General features: G+C 35.3%; 1 pseudogene across 1 annotated transcript in view; it reads left to right on the top strand.

Annotated features, from left to right (window-relative positions):
• Positions 1-22,761, top strand: part of LOC309797578 (ankyrin repeat domain-containing protein 26-like) — a 96,602-nt pseudogene that overhangs the window by 50,415 nt on the left and 23,426 nt on the right. Inside the window, exons 18-28 of the transcript XR_014296150.1 lie at positions 261-412; positions 2,724-2,894; positions 4,706-4,739; positions 5,023-5,164; positions 8,456-8,669; positions 10,528-10,711; positions 11,323-11,460; positions 14,076-15,031; positions 16,419-16,571; positions 19,414-19,484; positions 19,825-19,918. The product of XR_014296150.1 is annotated as an ankyrin repeat domain-containing protein 26-like (transcript). The remainder of the gene's footprint in view (positions 1-260; positions 413-2,723; positions 2,895-4,705; positions 4,740-5,022; positions 5,165-8,455; positions 8,670-10,527; positions 10,712-11,322; positions 11,461-14,075; positions 15,032-16,418; positions 16,572-19,413; positions 19,485-19,824; positions 19,919-22,761) is intronic.

Below are 22,761 nucleotides of genomic sequence, written 5' to 3'. Positions count from 1 at the left end.
AGTGGATGTGAATAGCTGCACCACATTAAGAAAGCCCTTTTTGAAATTTTTAAAATTTTATTTCTTTTCCTCAAACAGAAAGAAGCAGACTTTACAAAAATTTCAATGACTTGTAATTAAAAAAATTAAAGTAAGCACAAAACTATTTTTATTGCTTAAAGCCGGGGCAAACTCTGAGTCAAGTAATTAATGACAATGAAAAGGTCTTTATAATGAATAAGGTAATAACAATTATATGTAGTGTCAAACTTTCATTAAAGGTTGAAGAAGCAAAGAAGAAGCACAAAAGTAGTGAAATGGAAGTATCAGAAAACATATATGATGCTGATGATAGTGGATTAATTCAACAGAGAAAGAGCAGAAAAACTAATAACCAACAGTTTCCTACCATGGAGAATGAAGATTCTGATAGGTAAGCCTATGTCAGTATTTAACAATAGATAATTGTTATTTTCCTATAAAACAAGTTCTCATTTGAGCTAATGTTCATGATTAACAAATTTTATATTTTTCTAGGGTTATAGTTATTTCTAATACTCTTGTCCTTTAGCCTTAATACTAGAGTTAATTGGTTAACACACCACTGTATTACAGTATTAGAGTATTCTGGATTTGACTGTATACTTACCTTTACCAGTGTGTTGTATATTTAAATATATTTTATGTTACTAATTAGCGTCCTTTGATTTCAGCTTGAAGACTCCTTTCAGCATTTCTTGTGAGGCAGGTCTAGTGGTGATGACCTCCCTCAGCTTTGCTTTGTTTGGGAAAGCCTTTATCTCTCCTTCATTTCTGAAAGACAACTTTTCTGGATAGTGTATTCTTGGTTGGCAGGTTTTTTCTTTTAGCACTTTGAATATGTCGTCCTACTCTCTTGAAATCCATTGATAGACTTATGGGGGTTCCCTTATAATTTACAAGCCTCTTTACTTTTGCTGCTTTTAAGACTCTCTCTTTGTCTTTGATTTTTGACAGTTTTGTTATAATGTCTCCTGGCGAGGATTTCTTTAAGTTGAGTTTGCTTGGTGACCTATGTGCTTTAGGAACTTGGATATCCAAATCTCTCACCAGGTTTAGGAAGTTCTCAACCATTTTTTCTTTAAATAAGCTTCTGCCACCTTCTCCCTACCTTCTCTTTCTGGAACTGCCATGATTTATGAATTATTTCTTTTGATGGTATCTGGTAATTTATGTAGGCTTTCTTCCCACTTTTTCATTCTTTTTTTCTTTATTCTCCTCTGATTGGATAATTTCAAAGCTCCCGTCTCTTAACTCACAGATTCTTTCTTCTGTTTGATCCATTCTGCTGTCAGTGCTCTTTGTTGCATTTTTCCTTTCATTCATTGTATTCTTCAGCTCCAAAACTTCCATTTGGTTATTTTTTATTATTTCTATCTCTTTGTTAAACTCCTTATCTTGTTTGTGTATTACTTTCCTGATTTTATTGGGTTGTCTTTCTGTGTTTTCTTGTAGCTCACTGAGTTTCCTTAAAACTACTATTTTGAATTCTCTATCAGGTAGATTGCAGATCTCCATGTCTTTGGGATTTGCTAGTGGAAAATTATTGTGATCTTTTGGTAGTGTCATGTTTTCTTGATTTTTTTTATGTTACTTGAAGTTTTGCATTGCTGTCTTTGAATTTGAAGTAGCAGTCACCTCTTCCAGTCTTTAATAACTGCCCTCTCCAGTGTATCCCAACTTGCATTTTTTTGTTCCAGTGGTATGCTGGCACTTCTCTGCTGGAAACCTGGATTTCCACAAAGGCTCTCTCGTCTGTGGGTGATTGTCTAAGACAGTGTTTTCCAGGGATTCCCTGGACGTTGCTAAGAGTGGCTGGAGCCAGTTCATGGGCCATGCAGGGTCCACAGCTGGGCTGTGGTCTGTATGTCTGTTACCACTTGGGTGGGCAGGACTCTTCCCAGGTCCCTTGGTTTATGGTGCTGGATCCTGCAACTGCCACAAAGCCACTTTTGTCTGTGGATAGATGCCAAATTGTTGCTGGTGGTGGAGGGATACTATGAGGTACCTATTTTTCAGCCCTGATGCTGACATGACCCCAACATGTGGGTGTTTAAAAGTAAATTTTCCCCCCAAGATATTTCCTTCAGTTCTTCTTTCGTGTTTTATGTACCTCATGTTATTTTTAAAAATCATGCAAATTAAACATTATTATATATCAAAACAAAACAAAAAAATATAGTAGAAATCTAATTATTACTCCCATGTCTAAGAGTCATTGCTTTTAGGCAGTGAACTTCAGCTTTTCATTGTAGCACTTGAGGTTCTTCAGAATGTCTTTCCAGACTCATCTCTCTGCTTCCTTCCATGTATTTTGTACTTTTCCTTCCAAGTTTCTCAGAAACACCTAGATTCCATGTGTCTAAACTTTGTGCTCACATTCTAATCACCAAGTAGAATGATTTTCTCCATTTTCTTTTCCTCATGACCTCCTCTGTTTATTTAACCTCTTCTGTAAAGCTTTCCTATGTTCACTTATAACTTTCATGTGTCAACTCTTACATATCACATTGTATCATAATTGTGTATCTGTCTTTGAAGCAAGGATTTGTATTTGCTTGCATATGGTTGGTACTTCATAACTGTTTTGTGAACTAATAAATGACTTATGATGGGTAAGAGTTGGAATTTTACAAAAATTGGTTTTTTATTCTTTATCAGTAGAATTATTAGAAAACATTGGCTTTTTAATGGATTTTTTAAAGTAGCGGTCCTGGCGTGCACATGAAGGAAGTAAAGAAAAAGGAAAATGAAAAATGGACAACAAAAGAATGTGTGATTACACTAATGTTTGAGAAGGCTGATTCACTGAGCGGTTGTCTGCTACACATGAAGGATGACAGCAGTTTAAGTGGAGTAGATCAGGATGATGGCAGGTAAAATGTACAAATTCTTTTAGGTCAAGAAATATTAGCACTGAATACTTTTTCTGGAAATAGAACAGCATAATATAGTGTACAGGTCATGACAGGAGTATTCTCAACTATACCAGATGAACGCTGCTGAAAGGTTAAGATGAGGATGAGTGGCTTTGACCAGAAGTAGTTTCAATAAATATTCCCCATGGAAGCTGGACTGTAGTGAATAAATATAAACGGCTCCTTAGGGAATATTTACTGGGAAAGGCAATAGAGAACTGGATGGTAACTGAAGAGGAATGTGGAGTTCAAGGGAGTTTCCTTTCTCTTTTTATGTTAAGATGGGCGTTTTTAGAGTATGTTTGTATGCTGTTGGAAATGAGCCAGTAGAGGATGCATTTATTCAGTTTAATGTTGTTTGCATGTCCAATATTAGAAAGCTTATTGATTGTATTACATTATCTTTAAAATATTATAGTAAACTAATTGTACATAATACTTCTATTCACGTATAGTTTTATGGTAAGGGCTTGTTCATTGATTTTGAAGTGTAATATTCTTATATAATTGAATATGCAGATGAGTACTTAAAAGTTATTCTATCATACATAGATTTTTAAAAATTATATAATCATAAATTTACAAACATTTAGGCCACACTGAAAAGGATTTAATCATTCCTTGATAATTCTAGATGACAGTATCATCATGAGTGGCTATGGTTTTGTAAGGTACTCTAAAACAGGTTATGTTAACTTCATAGTGGTTTAGATTCCAGGGAAAAGGGTAAGATTTTGTTTATATTTGATAGGAAAAAAACTATTAACAATCTATCACAGATTATTACTTTTGGATTATAAAGTTCTAAATTACAAAAGTCATGCTTCCTATACCAAAAGTGTCATTAACACGTATTGTGCGCTAAGTATATGTTGAATGTATGAATAAACAGCTGAATGGGTGAATGAATGAATGGGTGAATGAAACCCTCATCAATGGGTTGATGAATTTCTTTACAAAAGCAAATCTTTATTGAAAATAGAATTCCTATATTGCCTGGGTCTAAAGTCTTTTTATTTTTGAAAAATATGTGTAAGATTCAGAAATTATTATTTATAGTTATAACTAGACATGGAATGATAATACAGATTCATTTGCTATCATATTACTTAAAAACACTTAAAAATAAATATTACCTTCTCATCATATTGTGAAACACAAGTGTTGAAGCCAGATTTCCTGGGTTTGAATTCTGGGTCAGCTGCTGATCTGCTGTATGGGCTTGGGCAAGTTACTTAGCCTTTCTGTGCTGCGTTTCTTCCTGTGTAAAAAGGACCTAATGTATTACCTCTCTCCCAGAATTGTTGTGAGGATTAAAATGCCTTTAAGACATGTAAGGTGCTTATAATAATGCATAGCAATTACATAGTAAGTCCTCAAAAAGCTAATATCATGATTATTAAAAACGGGTTTCTTTCATATAAGGACTTAATACTCTCCAAATAGGTTTTAGTGCCATAAAGTTAGTTTTTATTGAAAATGACGATAACAAAAAACCCTGGTATATTTCTTCCTATCAAATAATGCAAGTAACATTATGTTTTTCCTTTTCCTTTGATTGTCAGCTTAATCTAATTTAATGCTTTGTTAATATCATTATGGTGTATTTTCTTTGTCCTTTAATGTTACTCTTTCTATTTATTGTTTAATCTCTTTTATAGAAAATTAATTACCAATGCAAAGATTTTATGTGAAAAACAATAGGTTTAGGTATTCTTTGGATTTTAAGTATTTAATATTTGCCTGAAAAGAATCGTTTGTTTTTCTAGGGCTACAAAGGAAACATCTAATGAGAAGAACAAGGTAGAGTAAAAAATTAATTATAAAAAATATTATCCTGTAGTAAAAAATTACTTTGTGAAAGGTATAGTGGAAAAATAGAAAATCTTCCTTTGTTGTAGAAACATTTACTTTGAAAAAATAATTTAGAAACACTGTTGATAAAATTATCCCTTTGATAAAAATCTGTTCTTTTAAGAAGTATCTGTGTTTTTGCTTTAATAAAGAGATATTTATCACCTCTGTACACTTAGTATATTTTATAAGTATTTTGGGGACATTGTGAAATAGTATTTTTTATTTGTAGGTCAAAGAGCAAATTAATTCTATGGATGACCTTGATGACTTAACTCAGTCATCTGAAACAGCTTTTGAGGATTGCCAGATGCTTTACTCTAATTATAAGAATTCCATGTTGCTAATAGAACAACTTGGCATGGAGTGTAAAGGTAGGACCATGGTATAAATATGTATATTTATATGTATATTTTTGTGTATACTGTTGTAATATTTGGTAGAATTCACCAGTGTAGCCATTTGGGCCTGGAATTTTCTTTGTGGGAAGGTCTTTAAGTAGGACTTTACTTTCTTTTTTAGATATAGGGCTATTTAGTTTATTTGTTCTTTCTTTTTTTCTTTTTTTTTTTTTTTTTTTTTTGCGGTACGCAGGCCTCTCACTGCTGTGGCCTCTCCCGTTGTGGAGCATAGGCTCTGACGTGCAGGCTCAGCGGCCATGTCTCATGGGCCCAGCCGCTCCATGGCATGTGGGATCTTCCTGGACCCGGGCACGAACCTGTGTCCCCTGCATCGGCAGGTGGACTCTCAACCCTTGCGCCACCAGGGAAGCCCTATTTGTTCTTTCTTGATTGAGCTTTGCTATTTTCCCTCTTTCAAGGAATTTACCCACTTCATCTGAGTTGTCAAATTTATTTACATAATGTTCATAATATTACTCTGTCAGTCTTTTAATATCTATAGAATCTGTAGTAATTTCTCATTACTCATTTCTGTGAAATTGGTAATTTGTGCCTTCTCTCTCTTTTTTTTTTTTTTTCATTATCAGCCTGGCTAGAGGTTTATCACTTTTATTCATCTTCTGAACATATTTGGTTTCACTGGTTTTTTAAAAACATATTTATTTATTTATTTATTTTAGGCTGTGTTGGGTCTTCATTGCTGTGCTCAGGCTTTCTCTAGTTGCAGCAAGTGGAGGCTACTCTTCGTTCAGTGTGCAGGCTTCTCATTGCTGTGGCTTCTCTTGTGGTGGAACATGGGTTCTAGGTACATGGGCTTCAGTAGTTGTGGCACGTGGGCTCAGTAGTTGTGGCTTGCGGATGGTAAAATGCAGGCTCAGTAGTTTTGGCACACAGGCTTAGTTGCTCTGCGGTATGTGGCATCTTCCTGGACCAGGGATCAAACCCGTGTCCCTTGCATTGGCAGGTGGATTCTTAACCATTGTGCCACCAGGGGAGTCCCTCATTGATTTTTCCATGTCTTTTTTGTTTTGTTTGTTTTGTTTTTTCTCATTGATTTTTTCTTTGATGTTTTTTATTTCCTTTCTTCTGCTTGCTTTGGGTTTACTTTGCTCTTTTTTAAAAAATATTTATTTATTTATTTTATTTTTGGCTGCGTTAGGTCTTAGTTGCAGCATGTGGTATCTTTTGTTGCAGCGCGTGGGCCTCTCTCTCTAGTTGTGGCGTGTGGGCCCAGTATTTGTGACACTCCAAATGGGGTGTGGGCTCCAGCGTGTGTGGGCTCTGTAGTTGCGGCATGCCGGCTCTCTAGTTGTGGCTTGCGTGTTCAGTCGTTGCAGTGGGCGGGCTTAGTTGCCCCATGGCATGTGGGGTTTTAGTCCCCCGACCAGGGATCGAACCCGTGTCCCCTGGATTGGAAGGCAGATCCTTAACCACTGAACCATCAGGGAAGTCCCCTAATTTGCTCTTTTTCTGGATTTTTATGTTGGAAGCCAAGGTCATTGATTTGAGACCTTCTTTTCTAATATAGACATCCAGTGCTATAAATTTTCATGCAAGTAAGCAGCATTCCACAAATAGTAATATATTATGTTTTCATTTTTATTCAGTTCAAAATACTTTGTAATTCCTCTTTTCATTACCTCTTTAATCCAAGGATGATTTAGATGTGTGTTATTTAGTTTTCGAATATTGGAGTATTTTCCAGAAATATTTTTGTTCTTCATTTCCAGTTTGATTGCTTTGTGGTCAGAGAACATACTTTGTATGACTTAAATCCTTTTGACTTACTCCTTTATTTTATAACTCAGAATATAGTCTTCTTTTGGTAAGTGTTCCATGGCTACTTGAAAAGAATGGTGGTGTTCAAGTCTACAGTATCCTTGATGATTTTCTGCCTGCTCTTTCTATCACTTATTCATTGAGGGGTATTGAAATCTCAGACTGTAATTGTGGATTTGTCTATTTTTCTTTGCAGTTCTCTCAAGTTTTGCTTCGTATATTTTGAAGTTACTAGGCACATAAACGTTTAGGGTTGTTGTGCTTTTTATTAATTGACACTCCTCATTATGAAATGACCTTGTTTATTGCTGATAATGTTTTTTTACTCTGAAGTCTACTTTGTTTGGTATTAATATAGCCAGTCTAGCTTAGCTTTGTTTTGTCACATGTTAGTGTGGTATATCTTATTTCTAACCTTATTACAAATTTATGTCCGTATGTTTAAAGTGCATTTCTTATAGGTGGCATACAGTTGGGTCTTGCTTTTTGATCCAGTCTGACAATCTGCTTTTTCTTAAAAATTAATTAATTAATTTATGTATTTATTTTTGGCTGTGTTGGGTCTTCATTGCTGCGCACAGGCTTTCTCTAGTTACGGCGAGTGGAGGCTACTCTTCATTGTGGTGCACAGGCTTCTCATTGCGGTGGCTTCTCTTGCTGTGGAGCACAGGCTGTAGGCCCATGGGCTTCAGTAATTGTGGCATGTGGGCTCAGTCATTGTGGCGCATGGGTTTAGTTGTTCCATGACGTGTGGGAGGACCAGGGCTCAAACCTGTGTCTCCTGCATTGGCAGGGGGGTTCCTGACCACTGCGCCACCAGTGAAGTCCCTGACAATCTGCTTTTTAATTGAGGTTTTCAGACCATTTTCACTTAATGTGATTATTGATACAGTAGGTATGAATCTGTCATTATGCTGTTTGATTTCTGTTTATCCCATCTGTTCTTTGTTGCCCTTTTCTTTTTCTGCCATCTTTTAGATTAATCAAGTAATTTTTATGATGTAGTTTTATTTCTTTTTTGTTTTTTTGGTTTATTAACTGTAACTCTTTTGTTCACAATTTTAGTGGTTGCTTTAGGGTTTACAGTATTTTACTTAGGGTTATCACAGTCCACCTTCAAGTAATATTGTACCACATCATATATAGGATAAGAATATTACAAAATAGTTTACTTCCACTTCTTCTCTCCTTGCCAGATCCTCCTGGATCTGTGGGATTGTAGTTTTCATTAAGTTTAGAAAGTTGTTGGCCATTCTTTTCTTCAAATATTTTTTTTTTCTGTTTCTTTCCTCCACCTCTTTGGGGCATTGTATATTTAGCCACTTGAATTCCTGGTCAGGGATTTATTAAGGTCCCGCATGACCAAAAAAAAAAAAAAAGGTATTTGTTCAATGTTTGGATGAGTGAGGGTGAAAATGCACAGTGCTTTATACATAAAAATTACTCATATATTTTATTTCTATCTTTGTTTTCTTCCTAATGCAGATTCTGTTAGCTTATTGAAAATTCGGGATGCAGTTCTTTCATATGAAAGATTAATAGATCTTAAAAAAGATCACTGTGAACTACTTACAGGACAAAATAAAAAAATGGAAAGTAAGGTTACTGGGCTACAAAAGGAGCTATCAGAAACAAAAGAAATGAAATCACAGTTAGAGCATCAAAAAGTGGAATGGGAACAAGAGCTCTGCAGCTTGAGGTATTGAACATCTTGGTTTTAAAGAAATATTTGAACTGTTTTTATTTACTGTAATACTACAGATGTGTATTTACTTTAATATTACGGGAAGTTTTATAATTGCTAACTTACCTGCTGGGATTTTACAGGAGAGAAAACTTCATTAGTATTGTGGAGTGTGAAATTCTTGGAAATAATACAGCAAGTTCTTAACAGTGGATACTTCTAGTAATAATTTAATGTATATATTTCCAAATCATCATTTTCATGGCCATACAGAAGTCCTCCATACGAAGCCTCATTTTTTTGTAATCTCTCTTTTTTTTAATTTTATTTTTTTATACAGCAGGTTCTTATTAGTTATCCATTTTATACATATTAGTGTATACATGTCAATCCCAAGCTCCAAGTTCATCCCAGCCCCCTGCTTTCCCCCCTTGGTGTCTATACGTTTGTTCTCTACATCTGTGTCTCTATTTCTGCCTTGCAAACCAGTTCACCTGTACCATTTTTCTAGATTCCACATATATGTGTTAATATACGATATTTGTTTTTCTCTTTCTGACTTACTTCACTCTGTATGACAGTCCCTAGATCCAACCACGTCTCAACAAATGACCCAATTTCGTTCCTTTTTATGGCTGAGTAATATTCCATTGTATATATGTGCCACATCTTCTTTATCCATTCGTCTGTTGATGGGCATTTACATTGCTTCCATGACCTGGCTATTGTAAATAGTGCTGCAATGAACATTGGGGTGCTTGTGTCTTTTTGAATTATGGTCATTATTTGTTTAGCAAATTGAATGTCAGTTATTTTTCATTTTTCTGCATTATATTTAATGCTACAAGGAATGTCTTTTCTATAAATTCATTTCTACATTTCTGATTATTTATTTGGAATAAATTCTTTAATATTGTGTTATTTGGTTAAAGTATGAGAACTTTTTAAAAAGGTCTTTGATCCATGTTTCTAAATTGTTCTCCAGAAAGTTTATATTTCTTTACACTCCCACCCACAGAAGTATGAAATGGCCATTTTTCTGAAGACAAAATTTTTTAAAACATTTATGTAGTTTTATTCTTAACATATGCATGGATGAAATAAGAAGTAAAAATGGAAGGTGATTACTGATTAGTTTATTCAATATCTCTTTCATACAGAGATAAAATTAGTTCACAGGTTTGTGCTGAAAGCACAAAATACTCTCTATTTGATTAATTAATATGGATCCTGCCTTACGGGATTTAAAATTATTTATTAAATAGATAATAATCAACAAGTTGAAAATGTTGCAAAAGAAGAAACATAAAAAGTTTGGGGCAACAGATATTAGACTCCCTAGCCTAGTCTTGGATTACAGTGTCTGAAGATATATGTTCTGTAAAAGGCATCTGCAGATTTTATCTGGCACTGTAAGTCATTTAGGGGTACCTGTAGTATTTTATGAAGTTGAAATTTTATTTCTAGTGAACTTATAAACTTGTTTCTAAACAACAGCTTCTCTTTTTAACTAGTAACTAAATTATGTGTCCTAAAGGAGGAGTAATTATGACAGTGTGGAAAACAGGGTAATTTTCGGCCTAACTTCACTGAATAATTTCAAAATTTCTTTCCTACACTATTCACCAGAGTTACTCTTGACTAAAACTTACTTAAGTGGCAGAATGTTTTTTCATTGCTACCTTTCAAGTATATATATCTTTATGAAGAGATTGAAGTGAGGAATTAAAAATATGAGACCTAGAAAGGAAAAAAAAACTGGAGAACAGAAATTTCATTAGGATACTAAATCAGCAGGTGAAGAGCCAGATCATAAAATGAACTTTTTATTTTCCAACAAAACACATTTTAAGGTAAGCATATTTAACTGCAGATTCACCCTAAAACAAGAAAAGAAGAAGAGAAGAAATGCTGACAGGTTATATGAAAAAATTAGGGAGCAGTTAAGAAGAAAAGAAGAGCAATACAGTAAAGAAGTTGAAATGAAACAACAACTTGAACTCACTCTCAGAGCACTAGACATGGAACTGAGGACTGTGAGAAATAATCTGAATCAGGTAAGTTAATCTTTGGTGAAAATTTCAAATTTCCAACAGTATTTCATCAGTATTATTTGTAATATCTCTTTGATTTAATATATATTATTTAGGTTTAAAACAAATGAAAAGTGTTATCTCATCCTAAATATGAACTATGACATTTATAGCTTAAGCTATTAATTTCTTGCCATTCTTAGCTTCTAATACATGCTCTGTGTATGTTTTCTGAATGGAGGAATGGAAGGTAAATTGAGCTTAATGATTAACATAATGATTGGCATTTTTGGTCCATTCGAAAGTAATATTCTTAATTCCAATCAATGTGTTAATTTTGGCTTTTCTGTGTTAAACTACAGGGTAAATTGCCTTGAGACTGCGATGGAACTAGTTAAATGCTTTGTAAAAAGATTTTCTTTCACAATACTATATCTCCCTGTATTTTTGCTCTGTGATAACTTTAGCAGTCATTTAAATTAAAATCTTAAGTTATTCATGTGGGATAAATATCCTTGTGTTTATTTTAAAAGGCTACTTCCTTTTAACAGTTTTTTTTTAAATTCTGCTCTTAAGCTTTTGACTTTTTTTTTTTAATGGTATGAGACCAAAAACCTCATGAAATGTGTCTCCAGGTTGTAGAAGAGCGAAATGACGCTCAGAGGCAGCTTTCTCGAGAGCAGAATGCCAGAATTTTACAAGATGGAATCCTGACCAGTCACCTTGCCAAACAAAAGGAGATAGAAATGACTAATAAGAAAATGAATTCTGAGATATTTTCTTTAATCATTTTCAAATATTTGTGTGTATGTATCTGTATATGTATATATTTTAAAAACCAATACTATACATCACAGACAGTGTAGAGGATATTTAAAACCTATTTAAGTATATTTGGGGGGGGTGACGTTTCTCATCCATTGGATATTTAATATTTTTAGTTCAAACATAATTGAATTATATTTGATTAAATTTAATTCAAGTAGTATTTTTAATTTCAATCCATTTGTCTGCAACAGTCAAGCAGTGACATACAATAGCCTCATCCAAGGCGCAGCTTTTAATATTTTCCATAGGAACTGATTAACTTTTCATAATCTGAAAACTATTGCTACCATCTAGAAAAGTCTGCACCCTGATGGCGGTTTAGGCAGGGAAGACCATGTGTGCTCCACCATCGAAAACACTACCCGACCAAATCCCAGCACTGAATACGTTCTTGCCCTCTGCTTTGGAGTGAACATGTCAATCACTATGCACCTCATCATTTTCAGTGCCTAAATCAGAGTCTGTTCTTGGCTTCACTGTCATTTCTTTAACCAGTACCCCATCAATGACATTTTCACATCACTTACAATTTTTCAGTATCGTAAAAGCTGCAACATTAGTTGTAAAAACATTTTTTTTTTTTTTTTTTTGGCGGTACGTGGGCCTCTCACTGTTGTAGCCTCTCCCATTGCGGAGCACAGGCTCCAGACACGCAGGCTCAGCGGCCATGGCTCACGGGCCCAGCCACTCTGCGGCATGTGCAATCTTCCCGAACCAGGGCACGAACCCGTGTCCCCTGCATCGGCAGGTGGACTCTAAACCACTGCACCACCAGGGAAGCCCGTAAAAACTTTTTTGAGCCCTTAATAAAAAATATTTCCTTAGAATAAACTTACAAAATTACCAAAAAAAAAAGAGAAAACCCCAAAACAAACAAACAAAGCAACATTATGGTTTTTGGCAGTGATTTCACTTCCTTGATAGATTAATAGAGAGGTTAGTTTATCCCTTCCACTGATGGTAAGGGAGAAAGGTATAGCCAGTTCAGAGAACGTCTTTTGGATGTCATTCTTCTACTTGTGAGAAAATTAACACTTTGCTCCATGTAGTGTCCTATTTCAGTACAAGGAACTTTTGAAAATAGTGATAGATATGCCATAATATTTATTTAGTGATAATTTATTGATAAGTGTTTTATTTTTAGTGAAACAGTTCATTGTATTTCCCCCTACCTTACTATTTTAAGCATTATGAAGAGAGAGTAAAAGTTATTGCAGCAGCGAATAATCTCACGATTTTCTAAGATCTCTATAAATTTTACCTTATTTACCACTAGAGTATGCACCATAGTGAAATATAAGGCTCATTGCATATTTATATGTTTGTACTAGAGAACTAGCTGTGGTTTGGTGTAAGAGGACTCATAGTAAAGTCAAAAGACCTGGAGAAAAGCCTGCAGCTTGCTTGTATTTTTGACTTCCTCATTTCCAGGACTGTCATAGCTAAACGAGTTAATTGATGTTTGTAGAAGTGCTTAGTACAGTTATCAGTAGATGTAATTCTTGTAACTGACTATAAAAATATTAGAAATGTAGAATATTTATGGAATAGTCTCAGGACTATATAAATAGTAGAAACATAGGATATTTATGGAATATTCTCAAGAAAAAAATTTTTTAGGAAATTTAATCTGTTGAAATATATACAGAGCTAAGGCTTTTACTATGGGGTAGCTGTATAGGTTAGATAGCAGATGTAATTATTTTTAAGCTAGCAGGTGGTATTTTATTTTATTTTTTATTGAAGTATAGTTGATTTACAATACTGTGTTATTTTCAGGTATACAGCACAGTGATTCTGTTCTATATATATATATATATATATATATATATATGTATACCTTTATAGATTCTTTTTCCAAATATTGAGTGTAGTTCCCTGTGCTACACAGTAGGTCATTGTGGGTTATCTGTTTTTTATATAGTAGTGTGTATATATTAATCCCAACCTCCTAATGAATCCCTCCCCCTCTTTCCCCTTCAGTAACCATAAGTTTGTTTTCTACGTCTGTGAGTCTCTTTCTGTTTTGTAAATAAGTTTATTTGTATCATTTTTTTAGATTCCATGTATAAGCGATATCATATGATATTTGTCTTTCTGTCTGGCTTACTTCGCTTAGTATCATAGTCTCTAGGTCCATCCGTGTTGCTGCAAATGGCATTATTTCATTCTGTTTTATGGCAGAGTAGTATTCCACTGTATAAATATATCACATCAGATGCAATTTTTAAGTGTAGTCAGATTTATTAATCTTTTATTTTAAGCCTTCTGGGTTTGTTATAATTTAGAGAAAGGCCTTTCCAATTCTGAGCTTCTTAAGAATTCTCCTGTGGTTTGTTTTTTACTTTCGTGGGTTCATTGTCTTCAATTAAATTTTTGAACTTTTGAAGATTTCTGCTTGTAAGAAGTCTGAGGTTTGTATCCAACCTTATTTTTTCCAGTTGGATATCCACTTATTGCAGCCTTTTCATTGTATCAACATATAGGTTAGTCTTTCAGAGGAAATCATGAAATGTCAATTTATTGAGTACTAGCTAAAAATCTCCTTTATTTCACTTAGGTGTCCGATAGTCCTGAAAAAGAAAAAGATCTGTTACATAAAAACCACATGTTGCAGGATGAAGTTGCCATGCTAAGACTGGAAATCGACACAATAAAATGTCAGAACCAGGAAAAGGAAAAGAAATATGTTGAGGACATTGAAATTGTAAAAGAAAAGAATGATGATCTTCAAAAGACAATAAAACTGAATGAGGAAACATTAACAAAGACAATATTCCAATACACTGGACAGCTTAATGTTCTGACAGCTGAGAATACAATGCTAGACTCTAAGCTGGAGAATGAAAAACAAAGCAAAGAAAGACTGGAAGCAGAAGTGGAATCCTATCGTTCTAAACTGGCTGCAACCATACATGATCACCATCAAAGTCAGACATCAAAAAGAGACCTGGAACTTGCCTTCCAGAGAGCAAGAGATGAGTGGTTACGCTTGCAGGACAAAATGAATTTTGATGTGTCTAACCTGAAAGATAACAATGAGATGCTTTCCCAGCAACTTTCTCAAGCTGAAAGTAAATTCAGTAGCCTAAAACCAAGTTCCGTCACACGAGGGATGCTCTCAGAGAAAAGACTTTGGTGTTAGAACGTGTACAGAGAGACCTAAGCCAAGCACAGTGTCAAAAGAAGGAACTTGAACACATGTATCAAAGCGAACAAGGCAAAGTGAATAAATACATTGGAAAGCAGGAATCCTTAGAAGAGAGATTATCTCAACTCCAGAGTGAAAACATATTGCTCAGACAGCAACTGGATGATGCGCAAAACAAAGCCGACAGTAGAGAGAAGACAGTAATTAACATCCAAGACCAGTTTCAGGAGATTGTGAAAAAACTTCAAGCTGAAAGTGAAAAACAAGGTCTGATGCTGGAGGAAAGGAACAAGGAGTTAATCAATGAATGTAATCATTTAAAAGAGAGAATGTATCAGTATGAAAATGAGAAAACAGAAAGAGAAGTAAGTATCCAAGAAGAGAAATAATTCTCAGACTTCCTGAAAGAAAATTCAAAGTGATTTTGATTATGGCTAAATGTTGAATCTAGTTGAATAGAAATAATATATAGACTATAAATCTATAGACTGTAAATCAGCCTAAAAGCATACCTTGTATCCAGCAAATAAAGAATTAGACCTGAGAGGTGCTTTACTTTGAGTAGAGACATTGTGTCACCTATGAAATTTTAAGAGATTAAGTTATAAATTGTTAATGGGTATAGACAGGTATTAGTAATTTACTCTTCTACTGCTAAGCTAATAATTTTAATCTTTATGTCACCACATTTTAGTATCATGATGAAGCAGATAAATGAAACGCTCAGATCTAAAATGAATTATTTTGAAATTAAGGTTCAGTTGTGTGTATTACCTTGACAGTCAATTCCAGATTTCCCAAATGAACTGATGTGTCGATGCCATATCTCATAGTACTTTTCCTTCAGTAGCTTGTCATAACTTTTTAGTTGATATAATTTTATTTTTATTCATGTCAATTTGAATTAATTTGAGAAATAGCTCAGCCTCAAACCATGTATTCTTATGACCTCTCAACTCTTTAAAGGCATCTACTTTTCATTATAATTTGGGATTAAAGTAGTGAGCTTTAGCAAAACTATACTTGATTTAATCTTCCCACTTCTATTTATAATTTACTTGGAACATTTTTACAAATAATTTGCTCATAATTCTCATTTCAAGGCTCAGTTACTATCATTTGGATATAAATCTGTCCAATACAAAGAGAATTGTAGCTCTCTGTGACTTATTAATTTGGCATTGGACTCCCATTTTCAGACTAGTGAGGGGTGGCAGATTCATGAGTAGCAGGAATAGGGTGGGGGACAGGGTCATAGGGGCTGCTATCGGGAGGCAGAGGGAGGCCCTGAAGGTCTCATTTTAATTCTAGGAATTAAAATGGGAATGACCTCATTTTAATTCTGAGATAGGAATCTATTGAGCACTGGATTGAATATGTGAGGATCTCTGAAGTTAATGGAAGCCTCCAGTAGAGAAGAGGGAAGATGTTCCCACCACTCGTCCCACCTACACACCCATTTCTTTCTGAGACTTGAGGGGGTCCTCAAGCTCAGCAAATTGATCGGGAAGGGCGGGGAGTGGATAGTGGGACTGAATCCATTGTCTAAGTAACTTAATAGCGATAAGGCCGGAGGGTAACACCTTCTGTGTCTTAAACCAAATTCAGTGAGCAGGAAGGTGCACATACAAGAAGGAGACAAATTGATGTCTCTGGTGATAGTTTTCAAAGTACATAGGTTGGAGTTATCTATTATTAACATAACTTAATAATAAGGTAATTTATAAAATCAGTGACAGAGTATCTTATTAGGCACTTGTGAGACAACTTCAACAAGAACTGGCTGATACCCTAAAAAAGCAATCTATGTCAGAGGCTTCACTGGAGGCCACGTCACGTTATCGTACTAATTTAGAAGATGAGGCACAGGATTTAAAGAAAAAATTACGTCAAGTCACAAGTCAGGTATGTATGAAATTTAACGTGTCAGTACTTAATGTATAGGATAAAGTGTTTTAGGACACTAATTTTCATGGACGGCTTTCTTTTGTATTTTCGTTACAAGTAAATTTATTATAATTTTGTTATCTTTATAATGCACTTGTTTCTTAAACTCTGACTTTCATCCTGCCGTTTGCATTATATATTTTTTCTTACAATATTTACCCTTAGGAAAGTTGAGAATTGTGCGTGATTCCTCACAGAAGTTGAGAGACTTTTTTTTTCTATTAAACAGTATTTTTTAGTGATATCTCTACTACCATGATGAAGCAAGCCAGATAAAATCAGAGGATAATGTTTAATGGAATGTTCCATAAAATTGTCATTTTTCATCTTCACTTTCATGAATGGATGTAGTATCTGTGTGTATTTATTTCATGGATTTCAGAATAACGTGTGCAGAAAGGTCATTATACAAACCAGTTGAAGTTAGGCATTGCCTTCATTTTCTTTTCATTTTAGATATATTGTAAAAGCGTAGAGATACTCAGATCGTGTGTAGTATGTACACCCAAAATAGAAAATTAAGAAAATTATCTAGATCCTGCCATTGTATTTTTAAGAAAACTATTGAGATAATTCACATATCATATAATTCACCCATTTAAAATGTGTAGTTCAATCTCTCTGTGTATATTCAGAGAGTCGTGCCCTTGGCATCAATTATAGAGCATCTCCATCACCCCCAAAGGAAAACTCTGCATCCCTTAGCCATCACCCATGGCCCCCATCTCCCTCAGCCCCAGCAACCACCAGTCTAATCTCTGTCTCTGTAGATGTGCCTATTCTGGGTATTTCATATAAATGGAATCACACAGTATGTGGTCCTTTGTGATTAGCTTTTCTCATTTGACGTAGCATTTTCGAGGTTCATCCATGTTATAGCGCATATCAGTACTTCCATTTCTGTATATTGTCGAACAGCACGTTATGTGGCTAAGCCGTTCATCCATTCATCAGTTGATGGGCCTTTGGGTTATTTCCACCTTTGGGCTGTTAATAATGCTGCTGTGAACAGTCATTTACAAGTTACTGTGTGGACATAATTTTTATCTCCCTGCTGTTGGCTTTTACCTCTGAGTTAATTGGCTGATTTCATCTTTTCTTGGCCTTTACTCATGCTGTCCTTTCTGTCTTTACAGTTTCTTTTCCTCCTGCCTAATCCTCCATTTATTCAGACCTGGCCCCGAGTCTTCTCCATGAAGCTCTCTCTCTGACTGTCCTAGCTCTCATTGACCCTGTCATCTAGTCTGTGAAGAAGAGTTTAGCCCTTAATTTTACACTGATTTAATTTTTTTCATGAGAGAGAATCTCGTCTAAGTATAAATTTGTCTAACAGGGAATATTTATTGATATGCACGGCACCTGTCTTGCATAAATTGAAAATATTTTAGCTTAACAGTTGCTAGGATACAATTAAGTACTTTATACCATACCAATAACTTTTTCTTGGAGATATTGATATAATCTTTTATTAAAATGTATTTTAAGCAATTAAATATACAATTAAAAGCTCTTAATCTAATGGAGGAGAATTGTTCAATTAAATGCTCTTTTTTTTTTCCCTCACTCTGGAAAAAAAATCTAAATTTGCCTTCCTTCATTATGCAGCCAGAACTGGGGATTTTCACATTGATAGCATTTCACCAACTGTAAAGCTCTGTGGATAGCTTCTCCAATATCCATACCACATAACCTTAATTTTCTCATCCGAGTACTTTCTAGACATAACCAGTTGCAGGGAGTGAATTGATTCAGAACTTTGATTTAGCAGTAGGGTGATATTTCCATGCCAGTGACTTAACCCTTCCTCTGATGGTCATGTAAGTTATGTACCACTCAATCCAGGAGGTGCTATTTGCATATTAGTCCATGATCACTGCCCACTGAGTAGTACAGAGAGGAAGTAAGTTATAAATTATTGTAAGTGGAAAAAAGGACTAGTGGAATCAGTGAAAGTTTTTGAAGTACTGGGCACATACATTCTGGTCCTCATGCTCCCTGTTACTGCCAATTTCAGTGGTATGGAGAATGACTTCAGTGTGACTTGTATAGGAGACCACTTCTGTTGGCATGCCATCTGCCTAAAATATCAAATTGTTTAGAACGTAAAATACAGCAATAGTAATAATTCTGATTGTAAACACTTAGCATTTACTATGTGCCACGTACTTTTCTACATAAGTTATGTATACCCCCCCCAATTTAATCTTCCCGACATCCCAGTGAGGTCAGTGCTATTATTATCTTCATTTTACGGCTGGAGAAACTGAGACACAGAAAATTTAAGTAGTTTGCTCAAGGACATACAGCAAATAAGTGGTGGAATTGGGACTCAGACCCACGCATTCTGGCTCCTGTGTAGATACTACCTCTCACACTAGTCCCTGAAGCATCTGGTTGTCACCAACAGTAGTGTGTAGTGTGAACGTTCATAATCACTGGAAGAGCTGTGGTCATTCACATACGTGGATATTTAAAATTATAGTTGGTATAGAGCGTGGAGTAAAAAATTTAAATGTCTTTCCCCATTTGGCCAATTTATAAATTTGTGTATTTATTTGATAAAATATAATTTAAAGCATGAATGATGTTGTGGTTTAGTACTAGAGGTCAGTAACTTGTAAAGGGCCAGATAGTAAATATTTTAGGCTTTGTGGTTCAGAAGGTGTCTGTTGTAGCAACTCAACTCTGCTGTTGCAGCAGGAAAGTAGCCATAAACAATATGCAGATGAAAGACATAAAAACAGATGATGGCGGATTTGCTAGATTATCAGTAATTTAAAATTTTTTTTTCTCCTTTTAGTTGCAAGAAGCACAGGATCGACGTACAGAGGCCATGAGATGTGCTGAGAAGACGCAGGATCACATCCAAAAGTACAATTTAAAGCAGCACAGAAAATAACTTAGTATAAGTATAGAGCAGATAAGCAGTATAGTATGAGAATTATATCAGTTATGACAATAAATACATCATTGTAAAGCTGGGTAAACATTTCAGCTTTGAGCTATTTTGAAATGCATAATTTTTCTCCATTATTTCTAAATTTTTCACATTATCCACAGAACACAACTAGAAAACGGCACAATTGCCAAATCATCTACTTTTCAAAATTCTAAGAATGTATGTAATTGAACCTGCAGGTGTTTGTTCAGAAACTGTGTGGTATTTTAAAATCTATGTGTGAGAGTAATTATTTTAAAATATGCATTTTAGGCTTGAAATTGAAAAGGCCAAGTTAAAAGCTACAGTCAAAAAGCAAGCGGACAAAATTGAAGAGCTTCAGAAAAACCTGTTAAGTACAAGTTCAGTAAGTCAATCTCTTAATTTCTGTCATGCTGAAAAGGAATTTTAATTTTTTTACTAGTAATATATAAGAATATTTTGGACACTATGAAAAGTTTCATTGATAAAAGAGTTTATTTTTATATTGATACTACTTGCTACTGGTAGCATAATTCCTCTTTATAGAGGAAGTTGACTGAAATAATAAAATTGATTTTTATAGTAAGCCTTTAATTAAAAAGATGGTGACAGTCCAAAAGCAATATTTTATATATACCACATTTTGTTTATTCATTCATCTGTCAATGAACACTGTGATTTTTCCACCTTCTGGCTATTGTTAATAATGCTGCTATGAACAGTGGTACACAAATATCTGTTTGAGTCCAGAAATTTGAGTAATGATTTGATCTAGAATTCTGAACTTCCCTTGTAATCTAAACCCTCCAGTGCTATTTTGAGAATGAATTACTTTTAATGTTATAGTTCATTTTCTTTATTAAGAAGGAATACTAGGTCACTATGCAAGCATTTTTCTGAAAGGAATGTATTTTTTCCTTTCTTGGATTTTATTTTACTTTATTTTTTAAAGATTTTTTTGATGTGGACCATTCTTCAAGTCTTTATTGAATTTGATACAATACTGCTTCTGTTTTATGTTTTGGTTTTTTGGCCAGGAGGCATGTGGGATCTTAGCTCCCTGACCAGGGATCAAATTTCCTGCATTGGAAGGCAAAGTCTTAACCACTGGACCTCCAGGGAAGTCCCCCTTTTTTCTTTAAAAAAAGAAAAGAGATGCCAGTGAAAAAGCAGAAATGGCTGCTCAATCAGGGCCTTACATAGTAACAGGTGTTCCTAGCATAGCAAGTTCAGGAACAATTTTTCTCCCAGACACTTGAGTTAATCAGCCTTTCAAAGGTGTAACAGCCAGTCTCAGAAAAGACTGATGTGTAATCCAGGATTCCAATTTATCAATGTATAGTGAAAGCTATGTAACTATTTACCAAGCAGAAAGGTTGGTAAAATCTCCTGCCGTTTATACTCTCCTTTGTAGGGGAAGCTACCTATGATTTAAAAATCAGAAGATTCTATTGTGAACCCTAAGTTGGAGGGATGAGGTAGATGCACCTACCAACTCGTTTCTTTCCATCACAATAGTTAGATTCATGCAGTGTCATTATACAGATATACCTGTCAGGGGGACTAGAACATTCTATTGACTGGCCCTTCTTGTGTTCAAAGAAACATTGAAAATTATTTTTTCTAGACTTGATATGCATTAGTCACATTGTATTAGCATACTTTTCATACAAGTGACAATACAATATGTTGACAAAAGGAGTGTCATGTGAATGAGAGTGCCAGATGTCCCCTTACATTGTCAAACACATCTATTCGGGTATCAGAAATTGAAAATTTTGTAAGGATACCCCACACTGATTAAGCGTATTAAAAAAAATAATGAGGGATTTTCTGTAGATTCGTATAGAAATGAGTTAAGATTATGACATAGAATTATTGGCCACTTTAAGGTCTACACAAATCAAAAATTTAATGAGAGAGCTTTTCACCAACTCAGTCAGTAGCCCTGGCTTCTCCTAAAGTTCTCATCTCAGGAATCCCCAGGCCAGAGCCAACCTGAGTTAAGATATATGGTGAGCACAGTGTTGAGATGAAGAATCTGGGCTGGGAAGAAGAGAGAGCTCTAGCTGACTCAAGACTCCAAACAATATAGTTGAGTATTCACCTGAAAGGAGTGTCAGAAGACTTCCATAAGGTCAGGTCTCTATGGAGTAGGAAATCATTCAAAAGAAAACAAGGGCAGGGACTTCCCTGGTGCAGTGGTTAGGAATCCGCCTGCCAGTGCATTGGACATGGGTTTGATCCCTGGTCCGGGAAGATCCCACATGCCGGGGAGCCACTAAGCCCATGCACCACAACTACTGAGCCTGCACTCTAGAGCCTGCGAGCCACAACTACTGAGCCCATGTGCTGCAACTACTGCAGCCCACGTTCCTAGAGCCTGTGCTCTGCAACAAGAGAAGCCACTGCAGTGAGAAGCCCGCGCACCACAGTGAAGAGAAGCCCCCACTCACCTCAACTAGAAAAAGCCCACACGCAGCAACGCAGATCCAATGCAGCCAAAAAAAAAAAAAAAAGAAAGAAAAAAGAAAACAAGGGCAAATAATTGAAAATCTGATCCTTGTGAAAAACTTTCGCATTATAAAAAAAATAAAGACAAAGTATGCTGGTCAACATCCTAAGGGTGAGGCTGCCCCCCAAGATTAGAAAATAACACTACACTCAAAGTAACACCAATAGGAATAAACATAAAGTGTCCAAGAATAGCTCTGTACAAGGATAATCCTCACTGAGTAATGGCTCATGAGTGTGGCTGAGGATGTTGTCTATGAGGAGCAAGAAGGGGGAGAGAAAAGTACAGGTGATCTCAGCAAAGGGGTCAAGGCTGGAAAGGCAGGTTAGGGAATCTGGTACGAAGCCTTGAGATGTAAGGAGCCCTGAGAGAATTTAGAAAGAGGATTAGAAAGGGTCAAGGACTGAACATCAAGGGTTACTGTCATTCAGACTGAGGTGGGCTCAGAGGAGCAGAGGCAGAGTGTGGTCATGTTCGCGGTTGCTGCTGAGAAGTGAAGCAGGGTAAGGACTGAAGAAGAAACGGTTCTTGATGACCCTCAAAACTTTTAGTGGAGTTACAAGATTGAAAGTCAATTTAGTGTAAAAGAAGAGAATAAGTGATAAAAGATGAATTATGAATGAGACCATGCGTTAAAGAATGTAAGAGTCACAAAAGCCCAGGACCAGATGGCTTCACAGGCAAATTCTATAAAGCATTTAGAAAAGAGCTAA

The sequence above is a fragment of the Mesoplodon mirus genome (genome assembly GCF_964341445.2).
Source record: "Mesoplodon mirus genome assembly, contig: HAP1_SCAFFOLD_751, whole genome shotgun sequence".
Lineage (NCBI taxonomy): Eukaryota > Metazoa > Chordata > Mammalia > Artiodactyla > Ziphiidae > Mesoplodon > Mesoplodon mirus.
The sequence above is the reverse complement of the archived record's forward strand: the minus strand, read 5'-3'. Positions and strand labels throughout refer to the sequence as shown.